General features: G+C 41.3%; 1 protein-coding gene across 3 annotated transcripts in view; it reads left to right on the top strand.

Moving 5' to 3' along the window:
• The window catches only part of AIG1 (androgen induced 1), a 285,135-nt gene that overhangs the window by 57,606 nt on the left and 208,799 nt on the right, over positions 1 to 18,730 (top strand). The gene's annotated exons all lie outside the window — the stretch shown is intronic.

Here is an 18,730-nt window from a genome sequence, read left to right as displayed (position 1 = left end):
GAGTAGATACAGTGGCTGAGATGATCTGCAGATAGATGTGCTGGAGACTCAGAGAACAGGCAGCAATGACCTGCAAAGCATTATCACAGATTAGTTGAGTAGACACAGTGGTTGAGATGATCTGCGGATAGATGTGCTGGAGACTCAGAGAACAGGCAGCAAACAGGAGCCAGGGAACAGAAGAGTAGACCAAAAGATCAATCAGGATAAGGCACAGGAAATGCAACAGATGATCTGGCAATGGTTGCTGGGATAGGCAGGTCTTTATAGGCCAGAGGCAGGTGTTTAGGCTTTCAGGAATAATGAGGCAGCTCTGGTAGATGAGAGAGTAGTCTGAGTACCACAGTGGCCCCTTTGGTGGAACATGGTACTTCAGGTAGGATACATCAATATACAAAGGTCCAACATAGTTCCTGGCAGAGCTGTAGAATGCAGATCGTGACATGCGCCACTCAGAAGGGGACTCTGTTCTGCACAGTGGGGAGCAGTTTTCCCTCTAAGCTGAGTAATCTGGAAATGATAGAGTTAAACCTGTATCTTACTAGGAAACATCCTACAGATTGTGAATGCAAACCTTTCGGGTGGAGCCCTCATTAGAGTGACCTTTTAACTCTTTCGTTTCCAGATTGCTCAGCTTAGAGGGAACACTGGTAGGGAGTTCTGCAAAGGCAAGGGAGGGCCCCCAACACCTCGGGCTCTGTAGCGGCTGCACCACCTGCACCCTCGGGAGTTCCACCACTATGCCAAGCTCAGTGCAGTATCTTAGATAATATTATTTAATCTTGCAGGCTGTATATATAAGACTAGGGTAATATGAAATCACATAGATCAATGAGACTGTTGCAAAATTCTTGCTGGTAACATAAAAATAAAACCTTCCATAGCATCTACATAAAAAATATTTTAGAATTTACAAGCTAAGTGTTCAGGATTGCAGTTCAATAACAATAATACATTAAACAGTTTAATGTCTTGCAGGTTCTGTATAATACGACTTTCTTGACCACAACAAAACATTATGCTATCGAGATGTAAACCACAGAGCAATTAAGAAAGACTTCCTACACTTGCATCCCCCATATAATGCAAATGTAAATTAGGTCATTTTTTTGTCCTTGTATTTCTGAGTAGGATGTATGCTTCTGTTGGGAGAAGGTAATCAAGGTACTGTATGTCAAGCCCAGATGGAATGCTTGCAATGTTCATGGCAGTGACAGCTGTGTGTGGGAAGCATGACTTCAGCTATGCTGAGAAGATGGAGGGGGTAGCTTGTTTACAGCAAAACTGCCTGTAAAGTTGAAAGGAAAAAGTCATTTTATTCAGTAACATGATGAAAGATAAACATTCCCGGTCTCCTAGCTTTTAAACTCTTGTTTTTGTTCATTTTAATTATTAGGAAATGTACATGTTCATGTTGCCTTCACTTTAGCACATAGAATACATTCATTTTTCTTTGTGCATCTAGCAAAAAAAAAAGTAAACAAATTCATACAGAAAGCATATATTTGGCCTCATTTATAGTTACACATTAAGCTGCGTCTTTTGTGTATGAGCAAAGATGAGCCTACATACTTGCTCATTCATGTCTCTATATTGAGTTGCTTAGGTATATGCAGCCTAAAATACCGGGCATAGATGCGTCCGGAGCAAAGATACATCATAAGGAAGCTTAACATAAACTTTAATTATCACCAGGTTTATGGATGAATAAACACACTCTTCCTAAAAGGCGTATCTAAAGATACGTGTAACCCAGAACAGGGCGCATCTCAAAGACACGTGTATAACATCCACATGCCCTTCAGGGGCGCACACAGGGGGGGGTTTCCTAGTCTCCAGAAACCCCTGTCCTACCTGGGATGCTGTATGATTACAGTGGCTGGCTCCTCTCCCGGGATCAGCCACTATTGCTTGTAGCTTGGGAGGATCGTCTTCCAGTCAGTCCCCTGCTGTGTGAGCACAGCTCTCTGCCGGCAATTTGGCCCCGCCCCTTCCTCCCACACAGCCAGCATGGGTGTAATGCAGGAGGCAGCAGCAGAAGGTAAGAATGTGTGTGTGTGTCTATATGACAGCTTACATGTATGTGTGTTTGATCCTGTGTGTGTGTTTGTGTGAGTCTGTGTATATGGCAGTTTACATATATGTGTTTGATCCTGTGTGTGTTTGTGTATGTGTGTCAGTCTGTGTTTGTCTGTGTATATGACAGCTTACATGTCTGTGTTTGATCCTGTGTGTGTGTTTATCTGTGCTTATCTGTGTATATGGCAGTTTACATGTCTGTGTTTGAAACTGTGCGTGTTTATCTGTGCTTATCTGTGTATATGGCAGTTTACATGTCTGTGTTTGATCCTGTGTGTGTTTATCTGTGCTTATCTGTGTATGTGGCAGTTTACATGTCTACGTGTTTGTGTATATGTGAGTCTGTGCTTGTCTGTGTGTGGGACAATTTACATGTTTGTGTGTTTGACCCGATGTGTGTTTGTAGCCACATGCTGGTCACGCCCACTGGTATCGTGGCGTGGAAACCCCCCTCATCGAATCCTGCGTTTGCCCCTGCCCTTACTGTACTGTAGTGAATGCCCATAACCCACCTCTCAAATTATAAAGGGCCTTAAGTACAACTGAAAATGTGAGAGCAAGTTGTGTGCTTGTGAAGTGTAACAAGTTTTAGAGTTACTTACATACACGCAACTTCTTTTTAAAGGTACCCGGGTGCAAGAATATTAATTAGTATAAGCAGCATGGTAATACATCTGAATTAATTATTTAGAGCCATATAAGGCTACATAGTAGCACAATGTGTCAGTTCTATGAAAGAAATACAAACAGCAGCACAGTGGCAAAATGTATCAGATATTTGCAATTGGCAGCCCAGCAAACACATGGAGGTCAAAGGTTTGCAGAGCAATCATTCAAGCATGGACTGTAAAGATAAGGCATCAATATTTATCAGAAAGTTAAAGTAAGCAAATTCCATTATGACCCATGTGGTGAAACGAGGTATTAATATCACCTTAACCTGTCTGCACCTCGTTTCTCACAAGTGGTTTATAAAAACATACTTTTTCTAGCCCTCTGGTTCCCCATATTTGTCAGTCATATTTAAACTTGTATATATTCTATTTGAAAGTAGTTAAAATGTCTGCCAGCATGTTTTTCTTTTCCTGCAGACTAGTCATTTGTTTCAGCCTAGGCAAAAGGATTATTGTCCACCAGACCTGTATGAATTTACATCACACCAGGGGGGTGAATGTATTAAGGGAAGTTTCCCTTTACAAGGCAGCGCCGCTTTAAATTTAAGCACCGAAGACGCCGAACTCGCGGGAGTTGAAGAAACTGGAGGTTAATACATTTACCCCCAGGTGGTCTTATGTATTAAGATAGGGAAAAGGTCCATAAACAGAGCTCTATATTTAATTAAAGAGGACTGCATTGTGTATTTAAATGTAATGTGTCTGGATTGTTTAAACAACTTCTGCTGTATAGCCACAGAACAATACCTGTCCCTAATTAAATCAAGAGTGGCTCATCTGCTATCCCTTTGTCTGCATGCAGGGTAGGACTGGCCTGCAGGGGAGCTGGGGTATCCCCCGGTAGGCTCCGACTCCTGGTGGCTCCCCCCCTTCGTTGGTGGGGGAGTGGTGTACTTTAAAAAAAAATTAAAAAAAATAATACGTTATCGTAGTGTCAGCGCCTCCTCCTTCCTCTCTACTCTGTTTGCACTGAATGTGAGGAGCGGTGCAGAGAGGAGCAAGAAAGAAGACAGAAGAGAAGAAGCCAATAAGAAGGTAAGAAAAGGAACGGATGCATGGGTAAGAAAGCAGGATTGTGCATAGTGATGAAGGGAAGGAGGGAGGGGGGAGCAGCTTTACATAGAGTGATGAAAGGGGGGGCAGCATGAGACAGAGTGATGAAGGGGAGGAGAAGCAGCATGACACAGAGTGATGAAAGGGGAGGGAAGCAGCATGACACAGAGTGATGAAAGGGGGGGAATCAGCATAGCACAGAGTGATGAAGGGGGGAAGCAGCATAACAGAGTAATGAAAGTGGGGGGGAGCAGCATGACACAGAGTGATGAAAGGGGGGGAAAGCAGCATGACACAGAGTGATGAAAGGGGGGAAGAAGCATGACACAGAGTGGTGAAAGGAGGGGAGCAGCATGACACAGAGTGATGAAGGGGGGGAAGCAGCATGGCACACAGTGATGAAAGGAGGGAGAACAGCATGACACAGTGATGAAAGGGGGGGGAGCAGCATGACATAGAGTGATCAAAGGGGGGGGGAAAGCAGCATGACACAGAGTGATGAAAGGGGGGAAGAAGCATGACACAGTGATGAAAGGAGGGAAGCAGCATGACACAGAGTGATTAAAGGAGAAGCAGCATGGCACACAGTGATGAAAGGAGGGAGAACAGCATGACACAGAGTGATGAAAGGGGGGGAGCAGCATCACACAGAGTGATGAAAGGGGGGGGAAGCAGCATGGCACAGAGTGGTGAAAGGGGCGGAGTAGCATGACAGAGTGGAAAAAGTGGGTGGAAGCAGCATGACACAGAGTGAAGGGGGAGCAGGCACAGTGTAATTAAGGGGGGATGGCACATGCTGATGAAGGGGGAGCAAAAGCAGCATGGCACAGGGTAATGAAAGGGGGAGCAAAGGCAGCATGGCACAGAGTGAAGAAGGGGAGCAAAAAGCAACATGGCACAGGGTAATGAAGGGGGGAGCAAAAGCAGCATGGCACAGGGTGATAAAGGGGGGCCAGTAGAAGGGGGAGCAAAAGCAGCATGGCACAGGGTGATGAAGGGGGGCAGGTGAAGGGGCGAGCAAAAGCAGCATGGAGGGCGCAGTGTGATCATAAGAAGGCACAGCATGGTGATGAAGGGGCATAGTAATGTGTGCGTGATAGCACAGGGGGCTTGTGGCAATGTAGTGTATGTGTGAGGTAGGTGGTGGCTAGTTAATGGGTGCTATTTTGCTTGGGTGATGGTAGGGCAATTTCATTTTATAGTGGGGACTATTAATTTAGGATGGGGTGGTTTGGGAGCTATTAATTGAATCTTGGGCTGAGATTGAGGAGCATGAGGTCTGTTTATTAAATGTGAATATGAATTATTTAATGGTAGTGATGGTTGTGGGAAATAGGTATATTTATTATATGTAAATGCTATTAATTTATTGCTGGCTCTGTGTGGAGAGAGGGAAATAGGTTTATTTATTAAATGGGAATACTATTACTTTAATGTTGGGGTTGGTTGGAGGGATATAGATCTATTTATTAAATATGAATACTATTATTTTAATGTTGGAGCTGGAGGAAAGCCTATGTATGAATCGTGGGTCCTATTGATTTAACGCTGGGGCTGGTTGGAATTTCTAAATGTACCCATTTTTTTCCAAATAGGGCCCCCAACATTCCAGGATTTAGACAAGCCGCAGCTAAAGAAACCAGCAGCCGCAGGTGGTGAAAGTGACAAGAACAGGTTGGACAGTCTGTCATATGTTTTGATTCTAGTGGGACAATCCTGATTTTTGGTGACTGTTCTGCTAAATCCAAGGGGTAGGTCAAGACTGTGTAGTTTTTATATACTACACCAGGGCTTGGCAACCTTTTTCTATCAGTGTGCTAGAAAAAATATTTTCAAGCCCAGAAGTGCCAGGTGTTTGTGTGCGTGCATATGTGTGTGTGTGTTTATATGTATATGTATATATATATATATATATATATATATATACCGTATATACTCGTGTATAAGCCGAGTTTTTCAGCACATTTTTGTATGCTGAAAAAGGCCACTCGGCTTATACACGGGTGAACTTACCTGGTGTCCGGTCCCTCGGCTGTTAAGTTCCGCAGTGGAACGCATGTGCGTTCCACCGACAGGAAGTTTGCTGCCGAACATCCTGTCGTTGGAACGCACATGCGTTCCACTGCGGGGTTAAGTAAAATCTCTCTCTCTCTCTCTTATTTTAACTCTTGCCATGCCAGCTCAGCTCAGAGTCTATTTCTTCTAAATCCATCCATCGGAGACATTGAGAAAATATTTTGCAACAGAATTATCAAATTGTTTCTTCCTCATCACTGATTTGAGACTCACTAAAACGGTTTTTTATCTGTTTTTCTTACAATTAGAAGACACTTTTAGTCTCTAAAGCCAACCTATATCCTTCCAGTAATGTCCGTGTGGTTGTAACATCTGGCACCAAGGTGTCCATTATAATAGTTATGCTGGAGAAATAGCCCAACAGATTTGCAGAAGGTGCAAAATGCTATTATATAGAAGTTTCAATCTTTCTTCTTGATCTTTCTCTCTCTCTCTCTCCTCTTTTTTTTTTTAAGGAATGCCACCTGTGAAAAATATACTTCATTTTACAAACCCATCAATTTACATCACAAAAGAGCACCCTAGGGTATTGCTTACATTACCTTTGATTTATTTAGGTTAGGTTGTACCCAATGATTTTATAATCATTTATGAATGTTCCATGTCATGTTCTGTTATTTATGGTTTGGCTAAAAATTATTTCATAGATTTAACCTATCATTTTTATTTAGGTTTTTGTGGTTAAATTAGTGCTGTTTTCCACCCTAGGCTTATACTCGAGTCAATAAGTTTTCCCAGTTTTTTGTGGTAAAATTAGGTGCCTCGGCTTATATTCGGGTCGACTTATACTCGAGTATATACGGCATATATATATATATATATATATATATATATATATATATATATATATATATATATATTTACAATATATATCTTATGTTATCATGCTAATATCATGGTAATGTTAATAGTAAAGAGACCAACACATAAACATTCATGTTATGCAGCAAAGATGTGCCTCCAGTTTATATTGTGCCACAAAGTTGTGCCTCAAGTCTATATTATGCCTCATACTTACTGTCTGGAGACTCAGCACGCGCATCCACACGTCATTCGTTCCACAAGGGAACCATGGAGCTGCTTCATTAAAATAGCCGAAGATTATCAAAATGGAACTGTTGCATTTCGGCTATCTTTGGCTGCTTTAGTAAGGCAGCTGCAGAGCTCCAGAGTGCCAGAAAGAAGTGCACTCGTGCCAGGAGTTGCCTACCCCTGTACTACACTATGGTGCTAGCTGTCCTTCGTGGGCTTACCACACCACGGTTTGATTACGCCTCTCTAGTGGGCCCCAGCCATTATATTCCCCCTGTGGGCCCTTCATGTCCCATTCTGACACTGTCTGCATGATTACCTGTGAAAAGGTAAACACAGAAAAGGACCAATCAAGCAGGTCCTGAAACTCCTAAGAAGGTAATATTTGCTTTAAAAACCAGCTCCAGAAACAGCAAAGAGGCATTCACTACTGAATGATAGTTGAAGTCAGGCTGGCGTTGAGATCTAGATCTCTGCCCCTGACAGAAAAGGGACAATCAGTCCCTGGAGTACTGCCTTTGCCATGATCTACCTCTCCATGTCTTGGGGAGCTGTGTGTCCACCAAAAGTAGAGTGACAGTGACTCAGGACCAGAGAGAGGGGGGGATATTTGCCTGGGTGATATTTTTAGAGTAGCAAAGTCCTAAGTTGCCTTGTTCAGAGTCAAGCCATGTATCATCAAAACATCAAAAAACAAGTATAGAAAACATGCACAACAGCATGTTATGCTGAGCTTGTAGTTTTGACTTCTTCAGTTATTTGTTTTATTGTTCATGTTTCTCAAACACTTTTTGTTATTTATTTATTAGTTAACTATTTTGCTTGCTGTTCAATTGCATTTTATTCCACAGTGTGATAATAATACAATTAATTTAAGTTTATGGTCATTTTAAAAGGAACCTCTGATAAAAAGAGCAAAAAAGAAAAATTTTCATTCTTCTTCACATAGTTTCTGTAATGCTATTGGTGCAACCTCAGATATATACACCAAAATGTAATTACAGTAACTAGTTCTGTTGTATCAAGAGACAGCAAATATGTGTACTTTATAAAACATCTGATACTTATTATGCCCAGCAATATAGATATTGTATACATTTTAGTTTTACATTTTGTCCTGCATGCTTTGCTGTTAGTGCAGTTGTGTACAACTTACCCCTCTTATAATAGAATAAACCATTGTTTCCCCTAATATAACAGGCACTATGTGAGTACTACAGCCAGCACTGTGTGTTAGACCAAAGACCACTAGTCTGACCAGTCCTGACAGGTGTGGGCAATAACCTCCAAAATGTTATATTATTATTGCAAAGTATTACAACTGCCCCCACCCGGCTGCTTCTTAATGCCACACGGCTGGCAATATTTTCTGGGGAGAACACTGCTTTTGTGATGTTTGCTCCTACATGTGCTCAAATGCACCCCTTTTTTGGATAAGCAACTGGATTAGCAGTAGATGTAGATGTAGCTGTGCTCGGGGGTGCAAAAGTTTGCATCCTCTGATGGGAGCAGTTTTCAGATGGTGAGCCTTTAATCCTAAGTGCTGATCAAGCACATCAGTGTGTTTAGTTTTACAATAAAGTGGTAAAATAAGATTTCATTTCATGGGACAGTATTATTTAAAAGAGCTGGCAGAAGCAGAGAATTTACTTTTCGGAAGGCATCCCCGATTTTTCAAGTAGATTTACAGCCTTTTCTTTCCTTCAAAAAAAACCAAAACTATATATGTGTGTGTGTGTGTTTACAGAATACAGCTGTTGGCAAACAGCTATGTCAAAACTATAAAAACCATAAAAGAAAAACAGTGCTGTGCTAGGTGTATTTATAACCAGGGACTTTCCCACGCTGTCATGTAGATAATATGTGACTTTTTTTTCCATGGATGCATCATGCCGTTTGCAGATTTTGGTGGAAGTTCACTTGGTTACAATGTCCTGCCATTATGCTTTCTGCCACAATATGGGAGGTCAGTTTTGCAGAGTATCTGGCTAGATTTTGAGGGGTGTAGCAAAGGGAAAAAATTCAGTGATTTGTAGAATTGAACTTTTAATAAATCCACCATATGTAATTAAGGCTTTCCCTGTGGCTACATTCCTTCCAACAAGAAGGGTTGTATTAAACACTTTATTAAGTTTGTCACTGAGATTGGGGGGGAAGAGGAAAGGTTGGAGATCGAGTTGTCCCATTTGTGGATCATAAATGACTTATTAGAGGAGAGATTTAATTTGAATGCACACGGTCCCATAATTTCAGGACACATTTTAAGGTTGGTAGGTGTTTTAAATTGGTTGGACTGCAAGATTAGAGGATTTCCCATTTAGATGAGAGTGTAATAGACTAGTAAGTTTAGTTTTATGTCCAATCATGACATTGTGTTGGAAAGAACAAAGGCTATCTGTGCTAGATGTGATGCCTTGTAGAAATGTTTGGTGTCTGGTAAACCCTAACTTCATTTTTCCAAGCAAATTTAGAGAGTGCTTAGGTCCCCAGAATAAAGTTCAGTTCAGGCAGCAAGCAGGATAAGCGGGGTCACAGAACCAGGTAGACAACAGGATAGTCGGGGTCACAGGAAAGCATCAGATACCAGAGAGCAGACATGATTCAAAACAGAACAGATAAGGATCACTGAAATGCTAGTGTGTTGTGAGCTGCGGCTTGTCCCCACCTGCTTCTCGGCTGTCATGGTGATGGCCAGGACGTCACTTCCAGTAATTCTATCCCAGTAATCACCAGGGCAACGTCTGGGATCCTTGGTAATCCACGCCACGTTCTCACAATTGTGCACAGACAGGCGCGTGTGCAATAAGTGCTAATTTATTAGACAATCTCTTGTGTTTGATTAAATGAGCGCCCCCCTGTGACCAATCCTGACAGATTCCTGATTGAGCAATACCTGTGTTTAAAGCATGGAGGACTTAGCCTCCCTGCCGGTTATAGCATTCCTGTGCTTGAACACATTGGTGACCAGCTCACCTGATCCTTTGGTTCCTTTGATTGATTCTCTATGGTGAACCTATGCCTTGGCTCTGGTCTCTACTTGAACTCCTGTGCCCTTTGATCTCAGCCTGATTTTGGATTACCCACGGTTGCTACTTGCCCTGACCTTTTACCTGTTTCCTGGCTATCCTTCTTGCATGTGACTCACGACCCTTGGACTGTCTCTGGTATCCGCCTCCAGTATTCCAGTTAATATCTACCTGGTGATATGGTGTGATCTGATAAGCTTCTACCACTATAGAAATAAGTCCTGGGGGCATCTGAGTACATCTGAACATACTGGTTCTACGGGACAAGCAGCTGCTAAAGGTGAAGATCTCTACTAGTATGTTTCTAGAAGCTTATCAAACAGATGTGGATCATAATACGTGTGAACACTATAACTGGCACTATAACAGGCTGCTATTTAAAGCACCTGGCACCAGTAAGCATCAAGTAAGTCCTTACACCAGATGACCTAAAAGCAGCTGACTGCAATCACTAGAAGAAAACAGTAGACTTGTACAACATCACCAATAAAAGACATCAAAAGCACCGCTTAGGAAAGCAGTTACCATAGTCTTCAATAAGGTTTTAGAGGTTGGGAAGGATTGTTTGTGGTTGTGTGAAGTAGTGATGGATGTCATCAGGGAATATAATTAGTGTCTCCCACCTCTACTCTGTACACTTTTATTGAGTATCTAATCAACATAACCAAAGATTCTATCACCAAGGCAAAAATCAAAGTGGATAATGGGCATTCCTGTGAATGTGGACCAAATGTAAGGGAGATCCATTGATCATTCTTCTATTTGCTAGGGAGCTGTATATTGCTTGTGTGTCGGTCCAAAATGTTATGTTTGTCGCTATCAAAAAGTATTGTCCACTGCAATCAATGTGGTTCCAATGCACAAAAGAGATTTAATAGCAAGATGTAACAAATTACAATAAAATAAAATAAAGTACAGCCAATACATACGCAGCGCACTGGATCCAGCAAACAGTCATTCAGTCCTGCAGCCTGTGGCCAAAGTAGACTGAGTGATGGTCACACTGCCTGGTTTATATACAATTTGTGGTACATAAAAAACAGTGGTAATGTCATAAAGTAAACAAAACAATTCTAAAAGCATTCTCCATTGGTTCAGGATTTAAGACAGTCCAGTACAAAGCAGGTCATAGGTTGGTTCAAATGATGCTGTCCGAGGGTGGGGGCAGTTCACTCCAACTGTTGCCTATGTGTCTTCCCTTAGGAGCCCGCCGAAATACTGGTTCAAACTAGCCTATTTGCATTCCAAACACAATATAATTTTAAGCATTTTTCCTTTATCATCCACAGCTAGCATAAGCAAGGTGCGATCGCTTAGCCAATAGCAGCTGATTTCTGATGGTAAAAAATTAATATAACACTAGACATGATACAATTTCTATATCCTTAGCCTTAGATGTCAATAAAGTGGTTTTAACATTATTATATTAAACTATTAAATCTATTATAGTCATGGCCAAATGTTTTGAGAATGACACAAGTATTGATTTTCACAAAGTTTGCTGCTTTAGTGTCTCTAGAACTTTTTGTCAGATGTTGCTATGTTATGCTGAAGTAAAATTACTATCATTTCATAAGTATCAAAGGCTTTTATTGACAATTATATTAAGTTTATACAAAGAGTCAATATTTGCAGTGTTGACCCTTCTTTTTTGAAGACCTCTGCAATTCGCCCTGGCATGCTGCCAATCAACTCCTGGCCCACATACTGACAGATGGCTGCCAATTCTTGTCTAATCAATGCTTAGAGTTTGTCAGAATTTGTGGGTTTTTGTTTGTCCACCTGCCTCTTGAGTTCTCAATGGGATTAAGGTCTGGGGAGTTTCCTGGCCATGGACCCCAAGTTTTTATGTTTTAATCCCCGAGCCACTTAGTTGTCACTTTTGCCTTATGACAAGGTGCTCCATAATGCTGGAAAAGCATTGTTCGTCACCAAACTGTTTTTGGATGGTTTGGAGAAGTTGCTCTTGGAGAACGTTTTGGTACCATTCTTTATTCATGGCTGTGTTCTTAGGCAAAATGGTGAGTGAGCCCACTCCCTTGGCTGTGAAGCAATCCCACACATGAATGGTCTCAAGATGCTTTACTGTTGGCATGACACAGGACTGATGGTAACGCTCAACTTTCCTTCTCCGGACAAGCGTTTTTCCAGATGCCCCAAACAATCTGAAAGGGGATTCGTCAAAGAGAAAATGACTATTCCCCAAGTCCTCAGCAGTCCAATCCCTGTACTTTTTGCAGAATATCAGTCTGTCCCTGATGTTTTTCCTAGAGAGAAGTGGCTTCTTTTCTGGCCTTCTTGACACCAAGGCATCTTCCAAAGGTCCTCACCTCCCTGTGCGTGCAGACGCACTCACATCTGCCTGCTGCCTTTCCTGAGCAAGCTCTGCACTGGTAGTGCCCCAATCCCGCAACTGAATCAACTTTAAGAGATGGTCCTGGCGCTTGCTGGACATTCTTGGACGCCCTGAAGCCATCTTCACAACTATTGAACCTCTCTCCTTGAAGTTCTTGATGATCCGATAAATGGTTGATTTAGGTGCAATCTTACTAGCAGCAATATCCTGGCCTGTGAAGCTCTTTTTGTGTAAAGCAATGATAACTGCACAGTTTCCTTGCAGATAGTCATGGTTAACAGAGGAAGAACAATGATTTCAAGCACCACCTCCTTTTAAAGTTTCCAGTCTGTTATACTAACTCAATCAGCATGACAGAGTGATCTCCAGCATTGTCCTCCTCAACATTCTAGCCTGTGAGAGGCTGAAATGCAGTGGTAATGTTGTCCTTGAGATAAAGTTAATTGCCATGGCAAAGAGGGACATTGAAATGAATTGCAATCCATCTAATCACTCTTCATGACATTCTGGAGTATATGCAAATTGGCATCATAAAAACTGAGGTAGTAGACTTTGTGAAAAATAATATTTGTGTCATTCTCAAAACTTTTGGCAATGACTGTGTTTGTGTGTGTATGTGTATATATATATATATATATATATATATATATATATACACACACACACACACACACACACACACAAATCACAAGGTTTGGCCCTCAAGAAAAACTGTTTTTTAAACATTGTTGTAATATGTTATGTATGTTATATGTATGTTTTATATATGTTGTATGTTTGTAGTTGATTTCTGTTACGAAAGTGACCTTCCTTCTCGGTTGCAGTATTGTAAAGCAGTGTATATCAGGACTAGTTACATTAATGGCAAATAAGAACATATATTTAAAGGAGAAGGACAACTAACATTTTTTCATGTGCTGCAGGATGAAATGCAGTTTAAGTTTTTCGGGGTTGACATAATAAAAATAATTACATTGTGTCCTTCCCTTCTGTAATCTGACAAGGCAGTGTCACCTTTTCTAAGATTAAAAATGAAGTTTAAAAAGTTTTTAAATTCCTTAATTGTAAACAGCTAATAAAAAACACAATCTTTGCTGCCATAGAAACTGCTTTGAATTCATTTTGAATGAAGGCATCATGGCTGCTTTAATAGAGATACAATAATTTAATAATTGTGTTTGTGTTGATTTTATAAACCATATTGTTTAACCATGTAATAATGAAAATTTCCAAGTATAGTTATCATAACCAAGTACAGTACAATCATAGCTGGATAAGATGAAGATTCGAAAGAAACCTCAAATGCAGGAAATAAAAAGAAAGACAAAATAGTCAATAAATGACGTGTTATATGGTAATTATGAGAGTTGATGTATAATTAACATAGGAGTGGTAAGAGCAATAAATCAAACATTTATTTAATCTGTTTTACTGATGGTGTTCAATACCATTTCCAGAGAAAATGTGTTATAAGTGTTTTACCTACTTATAAAAGTTATTGTTCATGTCCCAGTAGAGTTCTATAAACAACATTAGCAACAATGCCACCTGCACTGCAGGATACAAAATCGTAAGAGGTGATTGAAACTCTAAAAGCCTGTATGGTGAAAATCTGGTTCTGGTTTTGGTTTTGGATCTGGATTAGCTTTGTGCTTGGTTTTGGCAAAACCGCCCTTGCGTGTTTTGGATCCCGATTTTTTTTTCTAAAATCCCGATTTTTTTTTTCTTGCTAAAATCACATATTTTAACTTATTTTCCCCCTACACGATTATAAACATCAATAATACTAATTTCAAGGAATTTGCAGTCAATTTTGACCACCTCACAGGTCACAATATTATTTTCATACACTTTCAAACAAAGACTGCAGCGTCCTGGCTGGATGCTAAGCGACAGAGCAATGACTCAAACACACGGCAGTTCCTAGGACATCTAGGAAACATTGCCACACAGCAGTGTCAGTAAAGAAAATTGATGCAATTAGCAATGGAGCTCTCCTCTTTGTGTGTAACCTATATAACACCATACAATTTGACTGCTAATTCAGAAGACCAAGCCTCCCAGCCCTAGTATTTGTATTTCAGCAATGACAGTTAGCAATGGAGCTCTTCTCTTTGTGTGTTACCTATATAACACAGTACAATGTGACTGTAGATTTACACCAAGCCTGCCAGCCCTAGTATTTGTATTTCAGCAATGACAATTAGCAATGGAGCAATGGAGCTCTTCTCTTTGTGTGTTACCTATATAACACTGTACATTATGAGACTGCAGATTTAGAAGACCAAGCCTGCCAGACCTATTAATTCTATTTCAGCAATGACAATTAGCAATGTCACTGTAGACTTTGAAGAACACTGCTACCCCCTCCTCTTTCTATTCTAACTATGACGCTGCCCAACTGCTCTATAGACTACCAATAACTGTGCTACCCCTTCTGTGTCCCTCTGTGAAATGGCGCTGAATCGCTGTGGAGAGCGGAACTTATAGAATCTAAAAATCACGAGATCCGACGACGTAACAATGACGTTTTGCCTTGTTTTCAATTCCGAGGGTACGCAAAACTACAGAGCTGGACTCGGTACTCGGATCTACTAAGTTCGGGTGTGTTCGGCTCTCGTGGAACCGAGCCTGAGCATCTCTAGAAATTATTCAACTTACTGCCCTGATAGTTGCGCTTTCCAAAATATTTTCAATTGTGTCTTTTGCGGTGACCAAAGCACTCAGATACAGGGCCGGATTAAGGGAATGGAGGCCCCTGGGCTAAGGGCGCCTCCATTCCCCCGTGAGGCCCCCATTGTGAGCCGCCCGCCGCCCCCGTCCCCCGTGAGGTCCCCCCCCCAAAGCGCTTACCTGTCAGTCCAGTCCTCCGTCCCCGGCGTGCTGTAAGCTCCTTACTGAGGAGATCTCGCGAGAGTTTACTCGCGAGATCTCCTCAGTAAGCAGAGTACTGAGCGCCGGGGACGGAGGACTGGACTGACTGTGCTCAGCAGCATTGATCGGGCTGGGGGCGCCCCCGCCCCCGGACCGATCAATAATGCTGCTGTGGACTTTGAAGGGCCCCCTGGATGCCCGAGGCCCCTGGGCTATAGCCCAGTTAGACCTCGGGTTAATCCGGCCCTGCTCAGATATGATCTGTCATTCAATACCTTCCCTTTATATCTTTGTTCCACATACCATTAATCTAATATGCTGCGAGTGGTACACACACTAACAGAATGTGTACCATTTCCACCTGTGGTACACACACTAACAGAATATGTACCATTTACACCTGCTCAGGCACAGTATGTGTATAGACACAGAGATTAACTTTTTGGAATGTTGCAATAAGCAACAATTACTATAAATATAAGATCCCTCGAGATATCAATTTTAAATTTGGCATGAACAATCTTAAAACATCAAGGAATAAACATACATATATTTTAAATATTAGGTGATATGTTTTTTTAATCGTTTTTCAACTTTTTGAGTTTGTGACCTTGAAGTGTTAACTTCCTGAAACCTAGTCATCTGGTATATCAAAGTCTGCTAAAATCTGAAAAAAAATGTTTTTATTGAAATATCTTAATCTTGGCCTAAGAAAATTAGATTTCTGCACTCTCACAATGCCATAACTTGTGGATTTTTGAAATGTTAAAATTCTTTTACATCAAAAACTGTATGAGATACAAAATCCAAATTCAAGACTTTCAGTCAGCTTTGATTGTCCATTAAGTATTATGAGTGAAATCTAATCTATCTAATTATAAGGAAAAAGGTAGTTGAATATTGTAACAGTTGATTTGGAATGATGATACATGAAATTAATAATTATAGATTAAAATCAGCTGCTGCAGTACCACTTATGTCCAAAATTACAGAGTAGAAGTTAATTATTTATTAGCCCATTGTAGGCACTGGTGCCGATAACTATTGCAGGGCAAGAAGAATATAGGGGCATATTTATAAAAGGACGACAAGCACAATTGCAAGCGAAAATGGGAGTTTATATATATAATGCCCACAGATTTATTTTACATTGTCACTTTTATAAAATCTGCTCTGCTTGAGGGTCACATTCATTTTCCTCATTCTCCATCTCTTCCATTCCACACAATTAGTATCAAATGCATATTTATTGTCCCTTCTTATCATTGTGTATAACTCAGTCATATATATATTTAGAATCACTGACGTTGTAGATGCTACTTTCGATGCCTCTAATCTATTCATTGCCACCTACCTGTTAATATAGAACTGCCTGTCAATAAACATGACTCCATGTTTCCTTCCCAATTCCATTTTTAGTTGACAATCAGTATTAGTACAATTATAATTGCAATCATGGATTTTAATTACCCGTTGATTTAGGGTCTTCTTTATATTTCACACACTCTCTTGCATTAAGTGGTGTATAGAGGCGTGGTTTTGGATGTGCTTACTCTCCGCCTACTTTTTTCTTTTCTTCATTCATGTTATCTAACATATGGTGTACAGTAGTAATCCATGTTTTTAATTCTTGACCATTTACTTGGATTGAGCAGTCTCTTTACTTGTCACTTCGTATTCAGGGGCGGACCCAGACATTTGTCCTACCCCGGGCGATTTTAGGGGGGGCGATTTAGGCCCCGCCCCCTTTCTGTGTTCTAAGGCTGCCGGGCGGCTGCACAGTATGTGCAGGTCCGTTCAGCAGTGAAAGTGTGCTGTCCCGCTGCTCTGATTGTGTTTAAAACACAATCAGAGCAGCCGGGCAGCACACTGTCACTGCTGAACGGACCTGCACAGTGTGCAGCTGTCGGCAGCAAGCCCCTGGTAGGGGGGGGCGATCGCCCCCCCCCCCCCCCCTGGATCCGCCACTGTTTGTATTACATTGGAATCAGTCACTTCTCATTTTCACACTACTTTCTTTCAGACTTTGCACAACTTTTGCCTTATTCAATTTCAAGTTATTCTTCTTATTATTATTATCGTCGTAGATTTGTAAGCTGCCACAATGCTCTGCACCGCCGTACAGTAGGGAAAACAGTACATACATAAAACAGGGGCATACAGGATAGCCAAAATAAATGCAGACATGAAAACAAAGGGTATGAAGGACCCTGCTCATTAGAGAGCTTGCATTCTAAGTGGAAAAGGGCACAACTGAAACAAGAGGAGCAAATGTGGCTCAGAGTGGAGATTGGTACAGTTGTGAGGGTGCCTTAGTGTGAATCGTGTTTTCAAGGATAAGGTCACCTCTAAAACAGATGGGTTTTCAAAGAGCATCTAAAGATTTGAAGGCTGTGGGAAAGTCTGATTGAGCGTGTTATGGAATGCCATAAGTGGAGAGCAGCAAAGGAGAATTCTTTTAGGTGGGAGTGAGAGGTAATTACCAGAGATGAGACAAGGCAAAGGTCAGAGGTAGATCTAAGAGGGTGGGAGGGAGAGTATTTTTATATGACATTTGAGATGTATGCAGGAGTAGTGTTGTTGAGCACTTTGTAGGTAAGGGTGAGTAATTTGAATTTGATTCTGGAGGACACAGAGAACCAGTGTAGGGATTTGTTAAGTGGTGCAGCAGATGTGGAGCAGTGAGAGAGGAAGATAAGTCTTGCAGCAGCATTTAGGATTGATTAAAGTGTGGATATATTGGTATCAGGAATGCCAGATAGCAGGAGGTTGCAATAGTCAAGACGGGAGATGATGAGAGAATGGATAAAAGTTTTTGCAGCAAATTGAGTAACAAAAGGGCGCATTCTGGCAATGTTTTTAAGGTGGAATCGACAGGACTGGGAGAGAGTCTTGATGTGAGGAATAAAGCAGAGGGAGGCATCAAGTGTGACACCAAGGCAGCGGGTTTGGGAGACTGAGAAAATTGTGGTGTTATTGACAGTGAGGGAGATTTGAGGGGAGGTGGTAACTCTGGGAGGGATAATATGTTTTGGACATATTGAGCTTTAGGTAGCCGTTGGGACATCCATGTGATAGCAGAAAGACAGTTGGTTAGACAATATATTACAGAAGGAGAGAGGTCAGGGAAAGAGATATAGATTTTGGTGTCATCAGTGTATAGGTGTTATTGGAGGCCAAATGAGCGAATTAGTGACCCAAGAGAAGAGATGTACCTTGAAAATAGTAAAGGGCCAAGAACAGAACCTTGTGGGACCCAACAGATAGTGGGAGTGGAGGGAAGTATGTGGCTGAGGTAGAAACACTAAAGGAGCAGTTAGATAGTTAGGAGGTGAGCCAGGAAAGAACTGTGTCATGAAGGCCAATAGGAAGGGTGTGTAGGAGAAGAGGATAGTCAACAGTTTCAAATGCAGCAGAGAGGTCCAGGAGAATGAGTATGGTGAAATTACCCATAGATTTTGCTGTAAGTAGATCCTTGGTCACTTTTGTGAGAACAATTTCAGTGGAATGTTGGGGGCGGAAGCCTGATTGCAGAGAGGCAAAAATGGAATGAGAGGACA

Source organism: Mixophyes fleayi, chromosome 3 (assembly GCF_038048845.1).
Source record: "Mixophyes fleayi isolate aMixFle1 chromosome 3, aMixFle1.hap1, whole genome shotgun sequence".
NCBI classification, from domain to species: domain Eukaryota; kingdom Metazoa; phylum Chordata; class Amphibia; order Anura; family Limnodynastidae; genus Mixophyes; species Mixophyes fleayi.
The sequence above is the reverse complement of the archived record's forward strand: the minus strand, read 5'-3'. Positions and strand labels throughout refer to the sequence as shown.